Raw genomic sequence first — 24406 nt, 5'->3', positions numbered from 1 at the left:
TAGCCAAAACTCCCTTACTCAAGAAATAGTGCACCCATTGTTTCGGTCAAGTGAACTTAAATTTCCAAAAATGCTAAACATTTACTAAGCATGAAGCCTCAGATCATTAAATAACTTTACTACTCATTCTCTGAGTCTAAAACGTGACATCAACCAATTGATAAAAGTGTGTATTGTCACCAAAAGCAACATTTGAAAACAAAAATACAGGAGATACAAAAATGCAAGGTTTGACACTGCTGAGAACATGAATACTTACCAAATCTTTCTTAAAGATGTGGTTGCGTAAAAAAGGTCGATGTAATGAAATTAAGACCAATAAAGGGCTAAAACATCAGCTACAATTTGATGCCATTTTTGTCTTTGTAGACCAACCCTGTTCAGAGATATATGCATTTGAATGAGGACATCTTTTAAAAAGCTCACGTAGAGTGATTTTTATATACTATAAAAATATAAATTTATATTTAATATAAATTAATATATTTATACATTTAAATTTTGTAGGCAATGTATAATATATAGAAAAATAAAAGACAATGAATGCAAACAGCAAAATGAATGCAAACAGCAAAATAAATGCAAACAGCAAAATAAATGTAGCAAATAGAGTTACAATACGAACAGAGAAAGATCACAGGAAGTAAATGGGATACAGACAGACAACGGAAGGTAACGAGGCTTGACGAACTACTCGAGGCTTGACGAACTCCTCGTCTCCTCTCTCTGGCTGCTTCTTCAACCTCATTAATTGACCTGTAGCTATAATCATTAATAAAAGATGAGTGACAAAAAAAAATTAAATACAGTGAAACATGGATACTCGCCCACGGATAGCTCGAACACATGGTTAATTCGAAGGGTTTCTTTGTTCCGTTCCCACGTAATGATAAATTGCTATAGATAACTCGAACTCAACACTGTTAATTTGAACTGTTTTTTGCCCAACGGCTACCGAAACAGTTGTTATCGCTTTAGAAAATCACTTTATTCCAAGCCATAGAGGTAAACCTCAACTTTTCTAAATTCATAAGCGTCGTTATTACCACCATCGGCAAAATATTTTTGTCAACGACTTTTCTAAAGGTTTGGTGAAGTTTGATTTATACCAAACATCCGCTTAGCGATCGCCCTTCAGAAGCGAGGTAAAGTGAGGTAATCTTTGAATAAACTTCAAGAAAAATCGGCAAAATTGATCGTGGGTAAAACGCTCAAAAAAAAGATGTCTTCTCTTTTGAGCATTTCAACAACGATCAAGTTTTGCCAATGTCAATCTAAAAAACGTCCTGGCAATAAGATCACCTCAAACAACAAACCAATCTCAAGTGATAGAAAAATCTCTATACTTTTTGATAAAAACGTTTTAAACTTTACATTAGAAGCATTTAATTTGAAACAAGCCATTTGTGCTTTTGATTTATATTATAGTTTGTATATGTACATGTATCTACTAATAAATAAGTAAATACATGGACTTGTGACAGTGTTCTGATAACTTGAACGCTCTGATAATTCGAACACTTTCGCTCGGTCCCGTGAAGTTCGATTTATCCATGTTTGACTGTACGTCTTCATCGTCCTGCAACATTTGCCAAAATATTGTCTGGCAGACTGGCTTATAAATTATCATCAGCTGCATGATTAGCTTATATTGAGAGATTTGTGAAAAGCTCTATTCATCGCACGAAGTGAGACTCAGACATGGTCAGAAAATCCTGTAACTAATCATATAAATGATCAGCAGAAGATTTTCTACAAATCCATACTAACAATGTCTAGATTATGATGAATACATGATGCAGTTGGTTTCACCACATTCGAATAGCTCTTTTCGAACATGCGGCTACTCAGCCTTAGCACGACGTCAACGTCTGCATCTTGCTAAGGTTCCTCCATCAGTGCCTTGAGCCGTTGACTGAGGTATCCTACTATATTTGAGGCTCAACGAAACACACAAGGCACATCAGAAGGCGTCCAACTTAGTACCGCGGATGGCATCCACTTTGGCACATCCCAGCGCTCCGCACTAAGTCGATCTTTTTATAAATATTATATGATATAAATAATATATATAAATATGTAATTATAATATACATAATATATATACTATATATACTATACATATTATAATATATTTATATATTCTAATTTTGTAGGCATAATATATATTGCCTACAAAATAAAAGAAAATGAATGCAAACGACGAACAAAATAAATGTAGCAAAGTTACAATACAAACAGAGAAAGATCACAGAAAGTAAAAGGGATACAGATGGACAACAGAGGGTAACGAGGCTTGACAAACTCCTCGTCTCCTCTGGCTGGCTGCTTCCTCTTCTTCATCAATGGACCTGTAGCTAGGACTAGTTGACGCTAGACTTGGAGATTGTACATCAAACGGTATATCTTCAGCAAACAAAATAAAAGAAATGTAGCAAACAGAGTCACAATAGGAACAGAGAAAAATCACAGGAATTAAATGGGATACAGATCATTGGCCTGAACCAGCCATGTTATTGCAAACATATGCTGCAGCCTGCAATGCACAGACTAAATCACACCAATAATTATGCAGTATGAACATCTCACAGAACAAACATCCAAGTGCCTACCTACATGGGGCTCTATGTAGTTGCCTTTTTCTTCCCTTGAATAGCTCTCCGCTTGGCTAGCTCCAACTCTGCCAACGGAAGGTAATGTGGCTTGACATACACTCCTCGTCTCCTGTGTCTGGCTGCTTCCTCTACTTTATTAATGGACCTGTAGCTAGGACCAGTTGATGCTAGACTTGGAGGTTCTACATCATGCATGTAAAATAACGTTGTTAGGCAGGCATGAGAAAGCAAGTAGCATGACAAGGCAAGCCTATGTTTAGGTTCTTCAGGAAGCGCACACATACTGCAAGCAGGCTAAAATAAATATTGGTGTAAAGGCAGTGAGTACATATAATCGATGAAATAATACGCATTATCAAATACGAACTAGCAGTTACTATATTTCTTACCTCTCAAATCTTTCTTCTGAAACCTCGTATTCCGTCTCAGTGTTATCTGAATCAGTCACCCATTCTTCTTCATCCAAGGCTTTACCCTAAGAGAAGCATAGAAAATGAAGAGAAGTGCTATGGCATTTTAGGAAATTCATCTAAGTCTTTAACGTAAAATAAGCATAAGAAAAGGAAAAAAATGCTATGACATTTTATCAAAGTATTTAAAACTTACCAGATCTTCCTCTCGTTCCTGCATCTCATCACTCTCCATAATTGGAGAATAACCTTGTAACTGCTTAGATGTAGAAGGAATGGAGCTAGCTTCATCGACTACTGGCATTTTTCTCTTAGATGGCGGTGAGGCTGGAAGATCAGTCCTGTGAATAAATGTTTATAGACTATAATTAATATATATTGTAAAAAAGAATCACTTCCAATCATATGAAACAGGTAAACTGTACTCACTGTTTAGCATCGGTCTGGATTGAAATCAACCGATATTTAGGACGGTGAAGACATTTCCGTAGCTGTACTCCTTTGTCAACCTTAGAGGACTTTCCAGGTCCAAAGGACTCGGCAGGCTGAGGATTACGAACTGGTATTTTAGATCGTGAGTGAGGAAAAAGGGTTGCTGTCCTAGGTACTGCAGAAACACTGCAATGTATAGACAAGAATTGTTTTTCCGTTAAACACGAGTTGTTCTATATTTTCAAATTGGAAGCTCATAACGTAACTTGTGAAATTCAAGGATTCCTAGTTGGATTTCTACTGTGCTTTATTACCTCTTACAACACCACTTACGCATCAGAAAGTAAGCCTTGCGCCACTGCTCTCCGCTCTCTTGTAGGCAAAAGGGTAGTTGGCTTTTGCTTCCTTGGGGTAGCAACAGAATCAGCTTTAATGTGAATGTTTCGTGTGGGAATTATATTCGAGTGCTTCTTTAACATGAGCCGGATACTTTCTTCTTGCTGGTACTTGTACTGGTGGTAGTTGCTGAAGCATTCCTCAGTAAAATGCCGGAAGCAAATTCTAGATGTGCTATTATATTGAAAATTTGCTACATGCTTCTTCACAAACGCTGTCCATTTGGCTCGCTGTACATCTGTTGATGTCCTTACCCGGAAGCCAAGCAAATAGATGTTTGGTCTCTTCACAATTAGCTGCGGCACAAGAGACAAAACCACGTCGACTTGAAGACATTTCACTGCTACAACGAAACATTAAACTGTTTATGCAGACTTGAAGACATTTCACTGCTACAACGAAACATTAAACTGTTTATGCAGACTTGAAGACATTTCACTGCTACAACGAAACATTAAACTGTTTATGCAGACTTGAAGACATTTCACTGCTACAACGAAACTGATTATGCAGACTATTCTTAACAAATAGAAAAATATCAAATTATTCAAGTCGTAACGTACTGTAAATTTGAAGAAAATGTTTAGTATCCATAATATGGTCGAGATTAGTTTTATAGCATATAATGTTCGTATAAATACGTGGTGTGTCTATCTTATCTTAAAACGAAAAAGTTTAAAGCACGTAAAAGTGAACGAAGTTGAATAACTTGTTATAACTTGAATAACTTCGAAATAAAATATTAATTGTATGACTACAATTAATATTTTATAATTAAAATGTTTTCGTCAATTGAAATGACAGATTGACTAGTAAACCGGTTGAATGAACTAACACAGCGTGCTGCAACTATGAACTAAAGTAGTAGGGCTAATGTTGTTTTAATTTATAGAGGAACAGATCAAAACAAATGAAAATACTAATTGACTTACAAAATAATTATTTGCCTTTTCACTTTAGTCTCTGTCAAACACAACGAAAGTTGGATATTATGAGAAAAAGTTATTCGTATTTTCGCAATATACCGCTACTAGCTTGGACAGCTAGTAGTTTCACGTACGAGTAGCAATTGAGAACTGCGCCAACACAAAGACCTTATTCAATTTAGTTTGCTTGGCCTAATTACCGTAGACCGGTAGAATTGGTACTCAGGTGTTTGCACAACATTTGGAGGAAGCGAGTAAGACAAATTTTCAATTTTCGTTATTTGAGGCCTTTGAAAACATTCATAATAATGTATCTGTAGCTGGATTTAAAATTTTATTCTAGCCAACATGAGCAAATTCAAGATAAAATATATGCCAATAGAGCCGCGCAAGACTAGGCTTTTATCGCAATAGCCGATGTGAATTCAAGATATATTGACAGGTTGTATCACGCGTTACATCATTTTGGGCAAGTCTAGGCATTTTTTTCGGCCTGAGCGTTTTTACCGCTATCAAATTTTTTCGATTTTAATCTTCAAATATCTTGGCAATGAGATTGCCTAACACAACAAACAACATATCAACTGATAGACAAAGAAAAATACTTTCTTTTAGGATCAACTCAAATTTGACGCAACTACATCTTTAAGTGTCATATGAATTGATGAGCAAGGACATTCACTTTCTCTGGAAGTGCGAGTCTTGGCCAGCTTCTTCCACTTCTCAAGTAGTATACCTAGTGAGCATTCACTAATAGCGACTAGGCCTACAAGTGGATAAAATTCAGGAATTGAAAAGACCTTTGAAATTTTATGTATAAGGTAGTGAACAGAATGAGAAATTAGAAATGATGCAATTACATTAATACGCTAAAAGAACCAAAGAAGTGAATTGTCACATATTTATTTGCATATCCCAAACCTTTTAGTTATTACTATAACTGGTTAAAGCAGTAGTAATTGGACCTACATTGTGAATTAATATGCTAATTTTTGTACTAACTTTTCCGTTGTATTTTTAGGTATATAAAGATGCAGCTGCTCGTACCGATCTGAATGGCACGATAGAATTTTTAACTTATACCAGTCAGTTGGTAGAAACCTATACCAATAGTTCGCCCGTGACAAGCATGCTTGACCCAAAACTCCAATCAAACGAACATGTTCTACAATGGTTTGCCAGCTGGAATGAAACTAAGATTCATCCAAAAGCCTTTATCACTTTATGAGGAATATAAGCAGAAATGTCTACATGCTTATATATAGGCTCGCCAATGTCTCCATTGATCAGGTTGGCAACTGGAGCCAGCTGAAAGAGGTCACCAACAAATATTCTCTGCACACCTCCTAGAGGCAAGGAATTTCTTTTAATATCTGGCATTATGGCAGATAATGTCAATAAAGTGTGGACCGACAGCATGCTGATTTCATCAATCAGCATCACGTCACACTCTGCCAACCTGCAAACAATTCATTAGGCTAGAGTATTTACAAGACTAACAGCATAAGCAATTATGTGTGGCTTGTCCAACCAAATCAATTTTAAAGGTTGACTTGCAACAAAATTCACATGACAGTTATTTGATATCAAAAGATTCACCATGTCTTACTCTGTTGTGTTGTAGGTGCCAAATATGTGGGAATCTGATTACAAGCTCTCAAAAGCTAAAAAACGAACAGTTAATCGCAGCCACACAAGACCGCCGTAGTTTGGATTCTCTTTCCAAAATGGCTCAAATGTGACGTAATTGTGAAAAATGGTTTCTGTTTACACTTTCATGCAACCTTATTCATCGAAATATTTCCACAAATATACTTCACGCATTCAATAAAACCATGTCTATTGTTCTTACGCGTCTGTTTTATCGTCATTGTAAATGCTGTCACTTTTAGCAGTGATATCTTATAACTTGCCGTAAAAATTCATTTAATTTTTTAGCCTTACCTCGAAGGAGTACATATCATTGTCTGATAATCATGACGAGCCTGTTGGTTACCTGTGATAATCAAAATGTGCTGCAAAAACTATTTGCGAAGTATTGGGTCGCATGATCAGATTACGACTTGCCAATTAGACCAGGCCAAAACAAAACTGTAAACTAGCGAGCATCTATATTTAATACGGGGTTTTCGGTAAAACCCGAAGTGTTTGTCATCAACTAGTGCTACGATAAGTTTTGTATTGAGCTTTTTATTGGCCTTTCATATCACGTGAGAACAACACGGGACAAGACAATAACCAAATTTCATGGATACGTCATCGAAATAAAGAGATTCCAATCTACGGCGGCTTTTCGTTTTTGAGCTCTTAAGAGCTTGTAATCTCTTTTCCACAGGTTTGGCACCTACAACACAGCAGAGTAAGACATGGTGAATCTTTTGATACCAAATAACTGTAATGTGAATTTTGTTGCAAGTCAACCTTTAATGACGCAACGACATATTGTGAGTCACTATGCCTATTAGATGTAGAAACATTTACCAATTAATTTATGTATACAATTAATTGAGTTCTAAGGCTAAAGTTGACAGCCTTGATAAACAAATGAGAGTGAAGTGTTATAAATTGGCTCCAAATTACATTTTGAGAAATACAAATTCGGCACTGCAGACCATTAACATTTTTTGCAGGTTTATATGCATCTGGTGTTTATCTTTCTGTTGCAAATAATTTGGTTAATGCGGTAGTCTTTCTAATACGCGCATATCTACATGTAGTTTATTCTAACAATTTCACATATAGGAATATTGTTTTAATACACTCATGGAAGAGCCTATGCTATCCATCATTTTGTTTCAAGCCATTTCCACACGCGCTCGTTCATGAAAAAGCCGCCATATTTGTAGAAAACGATCGTCATTTTCTTATTTAATAGTATTTTTGTTGTTTGTGTTGTTTTGACACTATAATAAAAAAATGCAAACAAAATAACAGTTTTCAAAAATTCATTGCGGAAGCTTGATGTTTTTAACGATAAAAGTTGTCTATGAAGATGGCCGACAACGATAGAATGACGTCACGAAAAAAACAAAGGATAGGGCCGTTCATGCAAGTTGTAAGCCTAGTTACTTCATGTACAATTACATAAACCAATTTTGCGTTCAGGTACAATTAAATCAACATCATCTACAGATTAGGACATGGATCCACGAAATCTCATTTTAAACATAAAAGCACTCACATTTTCATATAGAATACATAAATTTTTTGCAAAGCTGAGAAAATCTTTTGCATCTGATGATGCTATTGTTGTTGCTAAAATTTTCAAATTGTAAATATGGAAAAGTACCACGAAAGTGCGGTTTGAATAGAATTAGTGTTTTACCAATATATTCAACTACTAATTAAGGGTAGCATTTAAACGCATGTTGAAACACTAATCAGCATTTAAAATAGTGTCCTTTGTATGGTATACGATGAAAAATAATTGCCCTACACCTAGTATAGGGTCTTTGAGTGGTAGTCACCAAAATGTGATTTGGCAATAATTTTCTCAAATGAACTGCTAAAATTGGAGCTAAATCTAAATTCTAGTCAAAGTCCGTAAGATCCCCAAAATCACCAGGACCCTGATCTAGAAACTCTTCTTCTGTAATTGGTGTGATTTCCTCATCATCACTCCACTCCAAGTCCAACATTTAGATGGCTACGTTACTTCCTATGAGTGTCTATTAATACCTACCAATTGTAATTATCAACTGGCCGCGATGTTGAACTTTGAACAAGGATTACTCAGAATTTTTTCATTAATAGACCACACCTGTTTGACCAAACAAATGTTTGCAGACAATCTCTAAATATAGATTGATGAGTAACGCTATTACACCAATGATAGACAGCCCCAGGGGGGCTGTATATCATTGATTACACTATGCCCAAATACCGGCTCATGAACTTGAAATGCTCTCGAAGCGGCTAGACCAGCACACGCACCCAAAATGGCTATCTGTAGCGTTTTAGTTTCCTTTAGTATATCAAAAGCAACTATGACCTCTGATAAAAATACATTGTCAGCAGGAATAGTTTTTACAAAATCGCTCAACAAATTTCTAAAGATGTCCAGTTTATTTTATCATAACTATAAAATATGGCATATCACAGCTACAGATATGCTAAAAAGGCTGATAAGTTGCAAAAGACAAAGTTTTATTTGTTAGGATGTAACAATATCCTAGACTGAGCGAAACAAAAATATATTTGCACATGCTGAACACAGGAATGATCACGGAATGAGAATTGATTTGGTTTGACTTGTCACATATGACAAATATCAAGTAAACCATTCTACTCAGCCTACTATTTTATGGTATGTCAACATGAAGTTTGTATAAACATGCACAGTGTGATATCACTATATATATTTACGTAAATACAAACCTTAACTTCCTAATGCTATAGTATTCGTCATGCTGGTCCTTGAACAGTGACAGCAACTGTGATACTGAATATCTAAACAGAAACATTTTGTCATACATTGTAACATCAAGAGTTCATTAAAAAATAACAAGTAAATAGAGGCCCACTCGCAGGCAATAACGATAGATTATCGCAAAAAAAATTTTATATTTACTTTTTGTAACAAAAACAACATTTAACTTTTTGTTATTACTAATATTCTATGAACAGATGAACTTTTGTAAAAGTCATGGATGTATTTGGATGAGCCTACCAACCTTCCGTCCTTGAGCCCAAAAACATCATGTACAGTTCGGGCTTTTGTACCAAGCTTTGATAGCACATTGCATGCCATTCCTGTGGTACAGCAAACCATTACCGATTTCTTCATGGAAGACAGCTTTTCTACCACTTTAGTTAGAGTGTACGACTTTCCTGTCCCTAAAATTAAATTAATGTGTGGGCACGTCGGCACGTGTGTAAACATAAGTATTGTTTTAACATGACATGATTATATCCAAATATAAAGTAGAAGATGCCTAACACTAGCTCTACCTTCACCACAGGTGTCCATGATAATTGAACCATTAGTTTGAGAACATCCAGCAATTACTGTATTACAAATGCAATTTCAGTCAGAAAGCATCTCAAGGCCAATGAGATTTGTTGTTGCTAGTTTGCAGGTTCAAATATAACCGCAGGTGTGTATGATCTCTTAACCATTGGTTTGGGAACATTGATCAATTTTATCGTTACGCACAGTAATAAATCATATTAAAGCTGCTATAAAAAGTTTTCTTCAACTTGTTACAATTGATGAGAAAATATGAAATATCAAAAATTTGGAAACCCAAATATTCCAGCAAATGCTTACTATATTCGAACCATTAGTTTGGAACATTACACAACTATCATAAGAGCACAATTAGTCAACAACAATCTAAAAGCGATTGTAATAAGATGTTGCCAAGATAATGGTAAAAATATAAGAGCAAGAGTATTTGTTAGTATAGCCATTGGTTGGGAAACCTTGAAGGTTGACTTGCAACAAAATTCATATTACAGTTATTTGGTATCAAAAGATTCACCATATTTTACTTTGTATTTTAAGTGCAAAATATGTGGAAATGTGATTACAAGCTCTTAAAAGCTCAAAAACGAACAGTTAATCGCAGCCATCACGAAACTGCCATAAATTAGAATCTCTTTCCAAAACGGCTCAAATGGGATGTAGCTGAACAAGATGGCTTCTGTTTACACTTTCATACAACCTCATTCGCGGAAATATTTTCACAAATATACTTCACGCATTCAATAAAACCCTGTCTATTGTCCCTACGCGTCTATTTCATCATCATTGCATTGCTGTCACTTTTAGCACTAATATCTTATAACCTACCGTGAAAATTCGTTTAATTAATTAACCTTAGCTCGAAGGAGTACATATTCATTGTCTGATAAACATGACGAGCCTGTTGGTACACTGTGATAATCGAAAAGTGCTGCAAAAATTATTTGCGCTATTTGGCAAGAAGGATGGGTCACATGATCAGTTTACGACTTGACGATTAGACCAAGCCGAAACAAAACTGTAAAGTAGCGAGCATCTATATTTGATACGGGCTCTTCGGTAAAACCCGAAGTGTTTGTCATAAACTAGTGCTACGAGAAGTTTTATATTGAGCCTTTTTTGGTTTTTCAATTCACGTGAGAACATCACACGTCAAAACAATAACCAAATGGATTGATATGTCAGAGAAATAAACTGAATCTAATCAACTATGGATGGCGACGATTAACTGTTCGTTTTTGAGCTTTTAAGAGCTTGTAATCAGATTTCCACATATTTTGCACCTACAACACAGCAGAGTAAGACATAGTGAATCTTTCGATACCAAATAACTGTAATGTGAATTTTGTTGCAAGTCAACCTTTAACCAACTATTGCTATAAAATAGCCCCATTTTGGTTGTGGAAATATTATCACCAATTATAACAAAAGGACACGGACAGTCATAAACAATGTCAACACAATGCCAATGTCCTCAATTTGATGGTAAAATCATTATCACAGGTGTGTATGATGTTTTGACCATTAATTTGGGGACATTGGCAAAATATTATCAGTGAGATCATGGTCATGAACATTTGCAAGCGTGTGCGCGAGCACAAGCACTTTGAGATTTATATAATTTATATAAAGAAATTATAAATACTTGGTACTAAATGTTGAACCTAGAAGAACATACTAACTACAGTTAGTGTCAAGTTAAAAGCTACCATGGATACATTCACTGATTTTGGAAGATTTGTAGAAGTCAAATCCCATAAAAATAGTCCAAGGTAACACTAAAAAGTAACAACGCAACAAACCTCGGTTTAACATTGAAATTTTGAAAATAAAGAGAAGGCATTATCTGTTTAAATTATTATAAAATTATTTGTTTACAAGTTAAAGTGCCAATTCAAAGTTCATAAAAAACCTGGCAAATAAGAAACCTCGTCAGGTTTTAAAGCTGAGCCATTGAGTTTGGTGTTTTATAATGCAAGATTTTTGGCATGAACATTTAAATATAAAAATAAACCAAACTTGAAATTTCCAATTTTGCTAGATACCTGCAAATACATCCAACAATGACGAGTACACGTTCTGCAAAAATTGCTGCAGTGCTATGGAACACTGGAAATTTTAAAATACTGTTCATGGTGCATATTCTTACAACTGTGTGTTAACATTTCCGTCTACATTGTATATGTTCTTTTAGTTACTCACCATGAAATAAAACACGCACATACACATAAGTGCACATCAGCAACTTCATATATTCTGATATACTGAATCAGCTTAGTGTCAGCGCTACTGCACAAGTTTTAATTAGCATCAACGTCAATACATCTAAATTTATGTAATGCATTGCGTTATTGCTTTGTATACAGCATAGTGCACTTGTCTGGGGATTGAACTCGGAAATAAAAGTCGAAATTTGAATGAAAATGTAGGGCCCGTCTCCAAAGGTTTGTACAGCGTGAATCTTTATCCAATCAACAATATTTTAACCTATCTTTACTTTTGCCTTTTCATGTTTTGAAGTTAAGACTAATGAAGTTAAGCTAATTTGGCATTTCACAGCTAAAGGACAAAGAGAGGTGTGTTAATAAAAAGTTGACCACGACCATAAATGATAGTGCGTTAGTGTACATTCTGAACCCACCTGCACTCCCGGTTAGCAGAAAACTGTGTCCCAGCATGGCTAATTCGATGGCTCGACATTGTTGGGCATTCATACTGCAAAATGTTATATTGGCAAAATGTAATGTCATAATCTCAAAGTTGCTATACACCAGTGAAATTATGCGGACCACAAAATATATTTACATATATTGCTTTATTGTAACTGTATCAGAAGCCTTCCAATCATTAGCATGTAGCAATTCTTGCATAAAAATGATAATTAAGTTTGATAGATTTTAATAATACCTTACACTCCATACAGTGAGTGTCAAGTGAATTGTGTAAGAAGAAAGCTGTTAGGCCAAGTGAATGCACACTAAATCAAGTAATGGTGTCTTTTGTTGTTATTGAACTTACTTTATGATGAATATTGTTGCGGCTAGGAAAACCCTCACTCACACGTTTATATGCTTTTTCTCCAGGTTACAAATAGTTCAACAGAACTCTCGTTGATCAAACGCCTTGTCTTTGAACGGTAACGCCAGCGACGAGTGGAATGAGACGAGTCAATGAACTGAAGGAAAATCCCAAGCCTTTACATGTTAGTATTTGCGCGTTTGTGACCAATCCAACGACGAGGTCAAAAGTTCATTTCGTAAGCTTTTCTTGTAGCCGTTATATATCGAATCCCGATATTCAAAGGTCTACATTAGACGCTCGTTTCCGCCCGCAAGTGTTTTTTGTAAGTTGCGTATTGTTGGTAAAGGTGAGTGTTTTAATTGGTAAAATTTTGGGTTTTTAGGTTATTTGATGTATATTTTCAGATGAGAGCATTTCTAACAGTGAAAGAGATGGTGTGATTTTTTGTAATATACCCTTCTCTCTTTTTTCTCACCGTCGCCTATCGCAACGCTCGGAGTACCCGTGGTCCTACCACACAAAGTTGTCGTCAGAATAGTCACTTTTAAAATCACTGTCGTCACTTTAAAATCACTGTCGTCACTTTTAAAATCACTGTCGTCACTTTTAAAATCACTGTCACCTTTTTCAAGTTGGCAACCAAATCAACCTTTTTCTTCACATTCGTTATTTTAATACAAATATCTATTCTGGTGGCACTGGGTTGCGTTAAAAATCTGAAGCTCGCTCGGTTTGAACTTTTGCTAACCAAAAGCATGGCTCAACCAGCGACCTTCACAAACTTATTAGTGATGTTTGGGTGCGTTGCTGATTACTCCGCGAAGAGTGACAGCCGTTTTAGGTTTTTAGGGCTATATTTCTTGTACTGAAAATAGACCGAGATTGTCTTTAATAATCACTTGTAATATCCTAGACATTGGAATCGTCTTCCCTATTGCTGGGTTTTGTAAACAAGTTAATTGGCATAGATATGACAGGATTCAAGCCTCGTTTTGAATTGAAAGTCAGCACATTAAGCTGTCTTGTTATGTAAGCTTTCTTTTGAATTGCCGCTGCTGAGCTGTACAGTCGTGTATTTATAATCTGATTATTGTGTGAATACATCTGACACTTATATAATTACAACGATGTTATAATGGCGACGAGGATGGGATCCAGACTGTTTGTGGCAACCATCTCACTCTAAAAGCTAAGTAGATTGGTCTTATCTTTAGGGTATTTTCTTTTCTTCCTTCATTGCTGATTAAAGTTGGGTTCAGAATGGATAGCAAGGGGCCAGGCAATTTCTCTCCAGACGGCGATGCTTCAATAGTTTCCACGAATTGGAGATCGTGGGTTGAAGAATTTGAGGCCTTTTCTGACTCGAAGGGAATTTTTAATTTGGATGGGGAAGGGAACATCAATATGAGGGCTCAGAGAAAGGCGCTCTTGTTGTACCATGCTGGCGCCAGAGTTAGGGAAATTCATGGCACGTTGGCAGCTACTAATAGAGACGATTACAACGGGTTTAGGCAACATTTAGACGAATATTTTACGGTGGCTCCTAACGAGACTTTTCAGCGTCATGTGTTTCGTAAGATGGTGCAATTGGAAAATGAGACAGTGAGCCAATACTGTGCGCGATTAAGGAAGGCGGGTGGTAATGGATGCAATTACCACAATGTGAATGATCAAATTAGGGATCAAATCGTAGAATATTGTATATCGGATGTGCTAAGGAAGCGCTTGATGGAAGAAGGAAATGCTTTAACTCTCGAACGCACACTGGTTTTGGCTAGTACACACGAGTCAGTAGAAAGTCGATTCCGGGAGATGAGTAGCAGACCGCTGTTGAACAGGGTTAGTGATAATAGGCCAGGCACAAATAGAAGTAGTAATGGTTTTCGTGGCAGCAGGACAGGCTTAGATAGGGGTAGTAGGGTTGCTAACGAATTTCGAGGTAAAGCCCGATGCAATGGATGTGGTAGGGAAAATTCACATGCTGTGTGTCCGGCCAAGGGCAGACAATGTTTCAAGTGCAAAGAATACAATCATTTTAAATCTGTGTGTAGGGGTAAGCATGTAAATTATGTAGAACAGAACGACGAGGATTCTAGCGATAGGCCTGACGCTGGTAATGTTAGTCAGAACCCTGATAGGTTTGCTTTCACATTAAATTCTATCAACAAAGTAGGACTTCACCGAGCAGTGGTGCAAGTGGGAGGTGTAGATGTAAAATTTATTTTGGATTCAGGGGCAGATTGCAATGTCATAGATAAACCTACGTGGGAAACGCTTAAAAAAGGTGGTATTGTAGTTGAAAAGTCAGAGCGCTCTGGTCCGAAAATTTATTCATATACATCACAGAAACCGCTATCAGTGATAGGGCAGTTTTGGGCAGAGGTACATTGTTCTGGTAATGGTAAGATGGCCAAAAATACTAAGTTTTTTGGTGATTGACAGCGTGGCTGAGGCTCTATTGGGGATAGAAACATGTACGGAGTTGGGGCTGATCAGTATTTCTACGAATCTTGTCATTGAGGAGGGGGCGGCCTGGAAAAGTAAGTTTCCAAAATTGTTTTCAGGAGGTATAGGAAAAGTCGATGGTGAGATAACACTTTCTATTGATCATACAGTTGTGCCTGTGGCTCAACCATATCGTAGGGTGCCGTTTTCTGTTCGCGAAAAATTAGAGAAGCACTTGGATGAGTTATGCTCTTTAGACATCATTGAACCAGTAGAGGGGCCTACAACATGGAGTAGTGGGGTGGTTATTGTGCCAAAGGCTGATGGCAGCATTAGGTTGTGTGTAGATATGAGGCAGGCCAACAGAGCCATAATCAGACATCACTACCCTGTGCCCACGGTGGATGAGCTATTGCTAGACATGAACGGGTCCAAGGTTTTCTCGAAAATTGACATGAAAATGGGGTTTCATCAATTCGTTTTAAACAAAAAGTCTAGGGATATTACAACATTTACCACCCATGCTGGTCAATACCGTTACAAACGGCTTAGCTTTGGTATTTGCGCTGCCCCTGAAATATACCAAAGGAAAGTGGCCGACATAATTGCAGGGATTCCAGGGGTAGTGAACTTAGCTGATGATATAGTAGTACATGCAGGTAACATGGCAGAGCATAATGAACGCTTAGAATTGACACTTGAGCGACTAGAAAAGGCAGGGCTAACTGTAAATGAAGGCAAGTGTGTTTTTGGGGCCGAGCAGATCACTTTTGTAGGACATAAAATCTCTAGCCAGGGGGTTGATCCAGGCTCAGACAAAGTTGAGGCCATATCAGGAGCATCAGTACCAAAAACTGTAGGGGAATTAAAAAGTTTTCTAGGGTTAGTGAGCTATTGTTCAAGGTTTATTCCTGATTTCTCATCTAGAACAGAATTGTTGCGAAGCATTACCATCGGCAAGCAGTCTGCAATGCAACTGGAGTTTGGGGGGCAGGAATTAAAGGCTTTTCAGGATTTGAAATGTGCGTTAGCTCATACAAGGACACTGGCATTTTTTGACTTAGATTCCGATACTTTGCTATACACAGATGCAAGTCCCGTGGGCTTAGGGTGTGTGCTCGTTCAAGTACAGGGAGGGGTTGAAAGGGTTATCTGCTATGCTTCGAGAGCGTTGACTCAAGTTGAGAAACGATACTGTCAGACAGAAAAAGAAGCTTTGGCCATAGTCTGGGCATGCGAAAGGCTCCACCATTATTTGTTTGGGGTTAAATTCACTCTCATAACAGATCACCAGCCATTGGAGGTGATCTATGCCAATCACAAAAAGAAATCTCTCTCTGCTCGAATAGAGAGGTGGGTCTTGCGTCTCCAGAGTTATGATTTTTGCGCGAAATACATAAAAGGGTCATTGAACATTGCAGACTGCTTATCTAGAATGGTGACGGGTCAATATGGATCTCCAGTGGAGTCTGTAGAAGACACTGAGCTTTTTGTTAGGCAGGTAGTTGTGGACGATTTGTTAGGTTTTGAGGCAATAACGGCTAAACAGGTTGAGAGAATATCTGACAGAGATGGGGAATTGGGTTATGTAAGGCGTTCAATAGCTGAAGGTTCATTTGACAATGCACCAAAAGACATAGCAAAACAATTTAGACCCGTTATTGATGAGCTGTGTGCTATTGGCCAAATAGTGTTGAGGGGAAACAGGATAGTTGTACCGGTGGAGTTGAGACATAAAATGATTGAGCTGGGACACGAAGGACATCTTGGTATTGTGGGTACTAAGCGTAACTTGAGAACGAGGGTCTGGTGGCCGGGTATGGATGCAGAAATAGAATGCTATGTGAAGCGGTGCAAGGGTTGTCAATTAGTAGGTCAGGCACAGGAAAGAGACCCAGTTAGAGTCACTGAGTTGCCAAATGGGCCCTGGGAAGACTTAGCATGCGACTTATTGGGTCCACTAGAGAATGGTAGATATATATTTGTCGTGGTAGACTACTATAGCAGGTATTATGAGTGTGTATTCATGCAGTCTATTGTTAGCGGCAAAATCATAAAAGCTTTGGTTGAGATTTTTGACAAGCATGGACTGCCTTTGAGCTTAAAGTCAGATAATGGACCTCAGTTTATTTCTCGGGAGTTTGCTGGATACATAGAAAGTATGGGCATTAGGCATGATTTAGTGACACCGTGATGGCCCGAGTCTAATGGGGAGGTAGAGCGTCAGAATCGTTCTTTGATGAAGAGAGTTAGGATTGCCATAGCTGAGGGTAGGAGCGTACCAGGGGAGTTAAGGAAATACCTGTTGGCTTACAGAAACACTCCACATTCGATCACTGGTAAATCTCCGTCAGAAATGCTTTTTGGGCGAAAATTACGGGTAAAGGTCCCTCAGGTGCAAGATATCTTTGGGGAGTCGGAGGAACGGGATCGTGATGCAGAAGTAAAAAATCAGATGGTTGTCAAACGTAATCAGAACAAGTCGGGGCACGACTTTGAAGTGGGCGATTTAGTGCTGTTGAAAAGGGATACTCAGTCAAAATGCCAGACACCATTCCATCATGATCCATATAAAGTGCGAGAAATATGCGGTCCCATGTTGACGTTAGAGTCGGTAGATCGCAAAATAGTGAAACGAAATGTAACGCATGTTAGACGTTTTCACTCCCCAGAAACTAATTTATCTGTTGTAGATGAAGCTGGAAATAGTGGAGGAACCACCCTATCACCAGCCCGAAATTGCGACTATGACCGCCGACCAACAAGACCACAGACCGACACTGCTTGTTGGGATTCAGTACGAGAGGAGCCGAACACACCAGTTCGACCGGATACACCCGCAAGAGAACTACCCGCTAGTCCAATCACCCCGATGAGTGGACGAGACAGTGCGCTTGAGAGTGAATCCTCAGCAAGGCCAATAAGAGACAGAAGACCACCGGCATATCTAAACGAATACATAACATGAACTAAGCCATTAGCATACATTAGCTATAAAGGGAGCAAACCCTAGCCTGAGTCACTCGAGATAACGGTACAGACATCCCGAGTGCTTGTAAGGGAAAGCACACCCGCCCTTTTATGGGGCATGCCTGGAACAGAGATTTCCCAGCTGCGGCTGGGTTTATTATGCTGCCAGGGTTCAATTTACGGTGTCTGCAACAGGCGTTTAGACTAACGTAAATGGCTAAAATGCAATAATTTCATAATTATATATATATATGTATTTTTGGGTTTGACAATATTTCTTATTACTGACTGTAGCTAAATCTTATACGTAAACAAGAGGTGTAATATCCTAGACATTGGAATCGTCTTCCCTATTGCTGGGTTTTGTAAACAAGTTAATTGGCATAGATATGACAGGATTCAAGCCTCGTTTTGAATTGAAAGTCAGCACATTAAGCTGTCTTGTTATGTAAGCTTTCTTTTGAATTGCCGCTGCTGAGCTGTACAGTTGTGTATTTATAATCTGATTATTGTGTGAATACATCTGACACTTATATAATTACAACGATGTTATATCACTGTCAGTCACAGACTTGGAAACGGATTTGCTTTCAATGTCGTGGCATTTCATTGCTTTAATTTTTGGCAGTCTATAAATGCTAAGCCAGATGCTTCAAACCAAAACTAGTTAAGTTTCGGTTGACCGTCGTGATTTATGAACAAATAAAAAGTTAGTAAAAGTACGGCTACACGTAACAAAATTTCCGTTGGTTCTAACCAAAGCCACGAAATGATTGAAACACAGAATTATTTTGCGCTGCTATTATGAATTATTCTAGCGTGCACGATTCCAGCAGCTTTTGCAATTAGAGAGACGTATGATGACGTCCAATAGACGTATAATGACACACAATAAAAGTATAAGTGCAATTCAACGTAGTACACACGATGCAACTGCTTAGATTGCGTTATTGAATGTATTTATTGTTTGGACGCTATAGCTACAAATTGTTTATTTTTTAATTATATTTCCTTTTTAGCAGCAAAAGTTTTGTGGTAGAAAATGTTGACATCTCTACCGCAATCAAGTCGGTTGCATCGTATTTACTATGCTAAATTTCTGTAATATTTTTCTTGTGTGTCGCATTATGTTCTCGGACTACATATATCTTGAAAATTGCTAGAGTTGTGCTCGTTAACCACCAATAGCGCGATCTAAACAGTTACATCGTGTGTTCTATGTTGGAATCCCTTATATATTTTTATTGTGTGTCGCGATATATGTCTTGGACTATACTAATTGCTAAAGCTGCTAGAATCGTGCTCGCTAATAATTTGTTTAATCTGTTAAATAAAAGCGTTTTGTCGACGAACTCGGTGGGCATGCACAGCTCAAATAATTCTTTGAATTTCGACCGATTAATTCTGCGTTTTTCGTGATTTCGGTCAGAACTCAGAACCGACGAAAAATTCGTTACATGCAGCCGTACCTTTAGTAATCCTACTTACAAAATCATCGTCACCTCGTCACCTACATTGATAAATGGTCGTCTCGTCTGTCACTTTTTAAATATCCCTGTCGTCGAGTCGTCAGAATCGTCACAAAACATGGGAGGACCCCCAAAATTTTAATAGAATGATTAGCAACAGCTAATGTAACAGGAATAACAACTACTAACTTGCGGAGCACTTGTCAACCTTCTCAGTGATGTACTTTGTAGTCATCTGACTATTCCCAGCATGTGAAGCAGTAATGATGATAACTGCTATTATTTAAACAGTTAATCGATTAGGGAATTCTCTAGCCATGTTGCATTGAATTGAGTTGTTAGTCATACTGAAAATCAATTATTCACTAAAGGCCAATTGAATACAAGCTATGGAATTCTACTCAGAGTAAATTGAAAAGAAAGGAAACCCGATCTCCCTACTACAACAAGCTTAATAACTTCTATTCTCAAACAAAGCTTAGTCACAAAGTGGCTTGTGTGTTGGATCCTGCGACCAACACATAGAGGCGACTAGGTCGGCTTATTCTACCGGTCTGCATTCACCCTTCACAGGGGCTGTGTGCAGGTTGCCCGTGACCAACACGCGGAGGCGACTAGGTCGACTTACACCACCGGTCAACATCAATCACCTTGCACAAGGGATAGCTCCCAGAGTGGGTTTTGTACCAGGTCGACAAGGTCGACCGGAGGTCGACGGGGTCGACGATGCTTCTATGAATTTATCACCACAGCACAGTCCATAGACTAGGTCTTTGGAGTTAGCTATATGCTTAGTGTGGTTCTGCTATCGCTCAAGGTAACAGAAGAAGTATGGTTCCAAATGCAATGCATATATTTGAACAACATAAAAGAGCCGAGGCTCTGCCTTAAATACATTCAATTATGCAAATAAGGTAGCAAAGGCCAGCCTCCTTTAGGGGCGTGGTTACACAAATGAAAAAGGGAGCACAACTCCAAATGATATAAAGAAAAAGGGGATGGCAACATAACGTTTCCATCACACACGCCGCCCCTATAGACGACCATCGGCTATATAAAAACAAACCAAAAGAAAAATAAAATAATATGAGAAAACACAAACTAACTGAAGCATACCAAGGATAAACAATGTCTTTCACGGACTTCGGTCGCATCTTTTATGGGGTCGACATCCGGTTTGCCAATTCTTCTAGATGACGGGCCGTCCGTCTGAAATTAGAGGCCTCTTCCCGAAGGGCGTCCACCGTGACTCGGGGTCGAATGTCTCCCAGTCGGCTCTGGACGCTTCCGACCGTTGTTAATATTTTCCTGGGAGCTGGTATGGGTCTTTCCACTTTGAGCGGACTACACCGCTGGCCTATCCGCTTTTTCTTCGGGGGAGAGGGAAAGGGCGCCTGGGGTCCTCTTCTCACAGGCGGCTTCGCCTTAACCGGCCCATAGGGTGTGGGTTTCTCGAAGGCCGGAGGGTTAATCAGTCAGACCTTCTGGCTCCACGCGGGGTAACTGGCGCGGTCGACCTCATAAATGTTGATGCCCGTTCCACCGTGGGCTTTTCGTATCTCCACATCCCTTATTCTGGACTGATGTTTAGAGATAGTGTCCCTGGAAGTTGAATTCCTCCCACATTTACAAAAGAATCTAGTGAAATGCTGCGCGATATGAATACGGCGCCGTCGGGGAGTGGACAATTGCTGCTGACACAACGGGCAGTTGGTACCACCTTCCCGGCATAACCTCAGTATCTTCCTAGCCGTTTCTTCAGAGACCCACTTGGTCGGCAGGTGAGAGTTTGGGGAGGAATCCTCTTTCACCGAGTCGGGCTCCGTATCGTCTAGGGTTTCGTTAGGAGCTGGGTGGAGTTCCAGAGGAATTATTAACTCGGGTAGTAGAGGCAAGGCTCCGATAATTGGAGAAGCCTTCTTTATTGTTTCCTTCGTTACTTCCATGGTTAGAGAAGGTGCAGATGTATACGCTTCGAGTTGACAGCAAGCAATGAGCGCGCTCTCTCTGGTGTCCAAGATGGCCGCCCTCTGACCTTGACCTCTGGTGGCTTCTCCTGATTGGACGGCGCTAGTATCATAGTCGGCTAAGTACGCAGGGGGCTTTCTGTTTCGTTTGGGTCGTGGGGTGTTTCCAGTCCTGGCGGTGCTAGCCTGAGCTCCTACATTTCCCGTGGTTCTTGCTTCCTCGGTCGTCAATCCGCAGCCAGGGTCGGGGCCAGCCCTCGAGTTAGGGTTGCGTTCCCCTGGAGAGACCGAGGAATCCTCGCCTGGAAACCGAAGTGATTCCAATCTTCCCGGCGATTGTAGTATTGGCAACTCCATTAGTCGACTAGGCAGGAGTGATTCTGGAATAACGACATCTGGATTACCGTTCTCTCGTGATACTCGTCTCCGGGGGTGACCTCTCATGTTAGGACGTCGGGCAGGTTCGATTTCAGCTGGGGCTCGTCCTTGTTGCACCGGACTAGGGCGACAGAGCCTTAACCTTCCTTCAGCTTGAGTGGATCGCTGGCCATATCTTTCTATTTCGAAAGTATGATTTTCGTGACTCCTTAGTACGCGATAGGGTCCCACATACTTGGCCGCTAATTTTGGATTTTCCCCTTTTCTTCGCCGCTTGCTTAGTAACCATACGAGGTCACCCTCATTGAATAGCGGAGGCTCTCTCACATCGGTTGATACAATCTCCTTCTATCTATCTCGGAGGAGAGTATGGACTTGCATCAACCGGTCGTGAACAGTCTGGACATACTCGTGTATGCTCGTAAATGATTCCAGCCTGTTTCCATACAACAACTGGTCAGGAAGACGAAGCTCTCGACCCAACATCAAGTAATTGGGTGTTTCCTTAGTGGCGGAGTGCGGTAAACCTCGCAGCGTCCGCATGATTTGTGGCAATAACTGATCCCAATCCTCTTGTCCTCTGCCCAGTAGAAGGGCTCGTAGGGAGTCACCCAGTACTCGATTATTTCTTTCAACCACACCATTCCCTTCGGGGTGGTATGGAGTGGTCCTAGATTTGTCGACTCCCCACAAGTCACATAGCTCTTGAAATAAAGAGGACTCGAATTGGCTCCCCTGGTCGGTGTGGATAATTTCGGGCAGACCGAAGTAACTGAATATTCTCTCGTCCAAGACCTGAGCTACCGTTGGGGCTGTAGCGTCGGGGATAACTAAGGCATCTGACCACCGAGTGAAATGGTCAGTGAGCACCAACACCCAGCTATTTCCTCGAGGGGTCTGAGGTAGGGGTCCCACCAAGTCTACGGCTAGACGTTGCCATGGCCTCCCGGCGTACAGCCGTTGTCGGTTCCCGGAGGTCCGGCCCTTTCCCGTCTTGGCCCGCTGGCAAACTTCACAAGAGAGAACTGCCCTCCTGATATCTCCAGCCATGCCCGGCCAGTACCAATCCAGTTGGACGCGTTTCAGGGTCCTCTCCACACCGCAATGTGTTTGTTCGTGGGCTTTCCACAGGATCTCCTGTCTCAGCGTTTGGGGACATACCACCACCACCCTTTCTCGTCCATTCTGGATGAGATGAAGGGTCAATACACCTGACTCATCAAGCTGGACCTGGTGGAACATCCGGGCCAATCGCTGTAACTCGGGGCTGCCTACTTGTAGCACGGCCTCTTCTATTCTTTTCTGGTTCCTGACGGCCTGATAAATTATCCCTAGGTCGGTAGCGGGCCTCTGTTGCAATGCCCGTACTTCATCTAGCGAAGTCTGCACCACCGCCAACAGTTCCGGGACCGTGATTTCATCAGTTTCTTCAACGGGTCCTGGTTCACCTGTCATCTTGACGGCCCGTAACCGAGGGTTTTGAAGCTTTCTGAGGGGGTCGTCCAACACTCCCGGTGACCCCGCACCGCATGGCAGCCGTACTGAAACTGGGCTGGCTGGTGTGGGAGTCGGGAGGTCGGGCCCTGATGTATGTCCGCTGCTGGGTAGTCGAGGCCATTCGTCCTCATCCAACTGGCGGGTGCTGGGACTGGGTCCTCCTGTACCTCTTGGTGGCTGTACTGGAACTTGGTCCACTGGTACAGTAGTTTCCCCATTTGTCCCTGGAGTTACTAGAGAGTCACACACCTGTGACCTAGTTGGCCCCCAATCCCGCTTTTCAATGGCTGCACACTGCCGGCAGTCGATGCACTGTCGTCGACTCAATCCATCGGCGTTACCGTGCTTAACGCCCTTTCGATGGATAATTCGATACTTGTGCTCGGCTAGGCTCTCCAGCCACCGGGCCACCTGGCAAGAGGGTTCCTTCCTCCGGTCCAACCAAACCAAGGAGGCATGGTCTGTCCGGATAGTAAATTCTCTGCCATATAGGTAGGGCCGGAAATGTCGGACAGCCAGCACGACTGCCAGCAACTCTCTTCTAGTCACGCAGTAATTGCGTTCGGCGGAGGAGAGGGTCTTGCTATAGTAGGCTATAGGTCGCTCCTTGCCTTGCTGGACCTGGGATAGCACAGCCCCGGTTCCTACGTTACTAGCATCGGTATCGAGCACGTAGGGTAAGGAGGGGTCAGGATATGCCAGTACTGGAGCGTGCGTCAGTGACCACTTGAGCTTAAGGAAAGCTTCCTGTTCCTCTCCCTCCCACTTCCAGGGGACCCCCTCGCTTGTCAACAAGGTGAGAGGTTTGGCGATCGAGGCGTAGTCAGGTACGTATCGGTGATAGTACCCAGTGGTACCCAAGTATGATCTTAACTGCGTCACATCCTGGGGTGCTGCCCATCCACTGATAGCCT

The 24406-nt window shown here is 40.2% G+C and overlaps 1 protein-coding gene across 1 annotated transcript in view; it reads right to left on the bottom strand.

Moving 5' to 3' along the window:
- The window catches only part of LOC137387609 (E3 ubiquitin-protein ligase TRIM56-like), a 55215-nt gene that overhangs the window by 21091 nt on the left and 9718 nt on the right, over positions 1–24406 (bottom strand). The gene's annotated exons all lie outside the window — the stretch shown is intronic.

Source organism: Watersipora subatra, chromosome 2 (genome assembly GCF_963576615.1).
Source record: "Watersipora subatra chromosome 2, tzWatSuba1.1, whole genome shotgun sequence".
Classification (NCBI taxonomy): domain Eukaryota; kingdom Metazoa; phylum Bryozoa; class Gymnolaemata; order Cheilostomatida; family Watersiporidae; genus Watersipora; species Watersipora subatra.
This window is presented reverse-complemented; position numbering and strand designations above follow the sequence as displayed.